At 36.5% G+C, this 4,450-nt stretch overlaps 1 non-coding gene across 1 annotated transcript; it reads left to right on the forward strand.

The window, feature by feature from the left end:
- The first annotated feature begins 2,445 nt into the window (after positions 1–2,445).
- Positions 2,446–2,517, forward strand: Trnaw-cca. The gene has a single exon. It is a non-coding gene; the product is annotated as a tRNA-Trp (tRNA).
- Positions 2,518–4,450: the final 1,933 nt, after the last annotated feature.

Raw genomic sequence — 4,450 nt, forward strand, 5'->3', positions numbered from 1 at the left:
GTTAACTTACAGTCCTTGAAAAGTAAGACATAGACTTATACTTAGGAGACTTTTAGTCTTATAAACTTCCAACAGGTCACGAATAAGTTCTATAAACGTTTTACTTGTGTTTGTTATGGATTTTGCGCAAAGCTACACGAGGGCTATCTGCACTAGCCGTCCCTAATTTAGCAGTGTAAGACTAGAGGGAAGGAAGCTATTCGTCACCACCCACCGCCAACTCTTGGGCTACTCTTTTACCAACGAATAGTGGGATTGACCGTCACATTATAACACCCCCACGGCTGTTTGGTGTGACAGAGATTCTAACCCGCGTGCACAGATCGCGAGTCGAGCGCCCTAACCACCTGGCCATGCCGGGCCTTTTACTTGTGTTCGTCGTGTGGCTAAGCCTGTGACTACAGGGATTGCATTGCTGAAAATATAAGGATTACTTGGAAGTTCTTCTGGGGTTTAATTTCGTTACTTTTATTCACATTTATAGGTTATATAGTTAAACAACTCTATATCATAGCTATTACCGAAATCGTGCAAAATTCAATATCCAAACATTAGCTACTTTCGCAAGAAGACCAAAGCAGCAGAATCCTCAATTCTGACATAAGTTTAGATAAAGTAACTAATTAAGAGCTAACGTAAAATTTTATTGTGTGATTGTGAGTACAAATAATCACACTTTCTCATCCTTTATTCGACATTCGAGTTCTCCGGTCCCCCCACCACCCCCTTACATCAACATTTCATGGAATTTGGATATTATTATTCCAGCCACCCTGAAGGACCACATGCCCAACAGGGACCGTTTAAATTGAAAAGCTGAAAAGAAAAGAAAAGTTTAAATTTTGGGTTTTTCCTACTACAAACGAATATATTGGAGAACAAATCCAAGATGGTGCTTAATTATTTTTTTTTAAAGCCATTTAGCAAGTAGACAAATAGACATGTGCGAGACGAATATAAATTATTAGTTCTGAGCGCATCCCTTGTTATTTCAAACTGACAAATTTAAAATTCAAACCTAAACACCTATAATGAATGATGATGATTATCTTCTGTCGATTGTGTACTCGTCAACAAATTTGATATCGGAGGCAGTGGCGTCAATAGGGATGATAACCACCCCACCCAAGCCTTTTTCTTTTTTAATGTAAATTATGTAAAATTATTAATATTAATATTAAAAAATACAAAGTTCAAAGTTCCATGTGTTTTTTGCCCCCCCCCAGTGGCACAGCGGTATGTCTGCGGACTTACAACGCTAGAAAACGGGTTTCGATACCCCTGGTGGGCAGAGCACGGATATCCCATTGTGTAGCTTTGTGCTTAATTACGTACAAACAATTCATGTTTTTCTTTTGTTTGTTTCTCATAACCCTCTGACTCTTACGTAGTTACTACAGTTGACACATGAACTGCGAAACGTGCTACGTTATCAAAAGCTCATGAATCTTAATGCAATTTGGGTTCACTTTTGTCCTTTCAGAATTTTTCTGAAGTGGCGACACTGATTATAAGCATTGATAATTTACAACTCTTAATGGCCAAAAGTCCAAAATTGTAGAATCGTATTAAAAGTTTCTACTAGAAACGAAAGAAACAGGCTGAAGTAAATAGTAACTCGTACAGTCAAAATTTACAGATGCAGAAAATGTAACAGAACAAAATGAAATTCCTTAAAAAATTATTAATCAGTCTTGTACCGATTGTTGTGAATGATGATATAAGAATGAAAATCGATGGCATATTAAAATTGATATGACTAAATTTGTTAATGTTGCTGGTTTGTACTTACATAAGTTCAGCTTACCTTTTGCTATCTGTAATAGAACTGTCTTAATGCTGTTAAAGTATTGCTTGCAGACAGAGGGATCAACGAGAAGAAATCTGCGTCTATCGTCAGATCTTTACAGAGACTGAAAGTACGACTTATGTTACATTTGTAAATCTTTAATTTTTACATTCTCTATACTAATAATTCTTCTCGTATCACTTATATCTTTTAGCTCTATTCTTGTCACCGGAAATAAGTCACACTTGCAATATTTCCATTGAACACCAAAATAAACACTCTCTGAAAACAGTAACTTTGACACTTTACTTATTCGTATTCACTTCCAATACATCCTAGAAGAATGAAGAATGATGATAAAACATCCCCCTCCCCTCCAGTAGCACAGCGGACTTAAAACTCTAGAAACCGGGTTTCGATACCCGTGGTGGGCATAGCACAGATAGCCCTTAGTGTAGCTTTGTGCTTAACTACAAACAAACGATAAAACGCAATTGAATTATAATTATAAGGATATGATATCTTACAGTTAATTAGTTAAATATACTAGAACTTCTGTCCACGGTCACCTAGATAGTCTTAGCTTTTCTAAAAAGTTGATGGAGTTTCGTTATAAAAAATACCACAGAATTGTTTTTGCTCAGATGTTTCTTAACGACCCGGTGGCGCAACGGTAGCGCGTCTGACTCCAGATCAGAAGGTTGCGTGTTCGAATCACGTCCGGGTCAGTTGTTAGTCATCTTTTCGAGTCTCAAAACGAAGACAAAATAATTCTTGTACAAATGCTTTCGAATGTATTGTAAAACAGTTTTTTTTTCAAATACTGTATAACAGAAAAAATATCTTTGTTAAGTATTATACGAAACAGCTTTCTTCACATAAAAGAAGAGGGAATCTTCAATAGCCGCGGCTAGATAGGATTAGAGTAAATTATATCTATGAGACTTTTTTTTCCTTTTTATTAGCTATATTTTTGTGCGCTAGCAATACTAAGCGTGGGGCGCACGTACACTCGATTCGATTTTACTAGGATCTCTACCTTCAAATTGAAATTCTTTTAGGCAGGATTAGAGTGATTTAATCTACAAGACCTTGGGTGTGGTCAAATACATCAATCGGAAGGGTTTGACCTCTTTAGTCCAAAACTATAATTAGATCTCAAATCGGTCGAGAAATGACGGAGTTATGAGCTAAAAGTTTGTACTTGAAAAAACAAACAAACAAACAAACTCAGAGCCATTCTATGAGCCACTATACCGCGGCTAAAAATCATTGTAATTAGGTAAAAGATCACTCACTGGTCTGTATAAAAGAATAGCACACGCCTCTGTCAGGCTATGGTTAGGGGTGAGGTCACTGGAAGACTGCCCACGGCTATCTTAACATCCCCTTGCAAAACCCATCTCGCTATATTATTGTGTTATTATATGATTATTATTATTTAGTAATTTGATCAAGACGCCTCGTTGTTCGGCCTTAGGAGGCAGCTTCATATCGACCAAGGACGAGGTATGACCTTCACTTGAAAGTATTCATTTAAGGTTCATTACACATCAGTTAAATGAATTTAATCGACTTATATCACGGTGTGAGAAAGAAAATCCTATGGAAACTGAAGTATGATAAGCTGTATTTAATATCAGATACATGTATCCACTTCAATAAGCATTGCCACTACTTATTTGATAAAGATAAACATAAAATAATATTCATGGTGTCAGAAAAACACGCAGGTTCAAGAAGTCTTGATACAAGATGATAGAATAATATTATTGGCAATTAATATTGGTTACTTATGTAGTCTTTTAAGCTAAGCTATTAAGATGTTGTAAAATGTGTTGGTGCAAAATGAAGTTTATTTTTATGATTATTTCAGAGAACACATTTGTAACATAAATAAGTGTTTTTATTTATCAGTAAATTGTTATACCAATCGCAGAAGTATTCAATTCGTCAACAGAAAATATTTATTTTATTATTATAATTATTAACGCATTTCCTTTTCCTACGCCCCCCAGTGGCACAGCGGCATGTCTGCGGACTTACAACGCTAGAAACCGGGTTTCGATACCCGTGATGGGCAGAGCACAGATAACCCTTGTGTAGCTTTGTGCATAATTAAAAACAAACAAACAAATTTGCCCCCAGTGGCACAGCGGTATGTCTGCGGACTTACAACACTAGAATCCGGGTTTCGATACCCGTGGTGGGCAGAGCACAGATAGCCCATTGTGTAGCTTTGTACTTAATTCAAACAAACAAACCTTTTTCTAACGCAAAACCTTAACCGAATAGATTTTGTAACACTTCTAGTGTTTAATGATTATATTTTTTATAAATATATAGGAAAATTTTTAAAAATGTATTCATACATATAACATTTGCATAACAGATTTTTGTCACCATATTTTGCTAATAAATATAAACATAATTAGTTAATTAATCTGTTTTTCTTTCATGTATTGTTTGTTTATTTGTGTGTTGGTAAGAAGAAAGCTACACTCCGTGCTGTGCTCACCACTGGTATCAAAACTCGGTTTTTAGCATTATAAGCCTTTAAACCCGGCCCGGCATGGCTAGGAGGGCGCTTGACTCGCAATCTTGGGTCGCGGGTCTGAATCCCCGTCCCACCAAACATACTCGCCCTTTCAACCGTGGGGG

The sequence above is a fragment of the Limulus polyphemus genome, unplaced genomic scaffold (assembly GCF_000517525.1).
Source record: "Limulus polyphemus unplaced genomic scaffold, Limulus_polyphemus-2.1.2 Scaffold344, whole genome shotgun sequence".
Taxonomy (NCBI): Eukaryota; Metazoa; Arthropoda; class Merostomata; order Xiphosura; family Limulidae; genus Limulus; species Limulus polyphemus.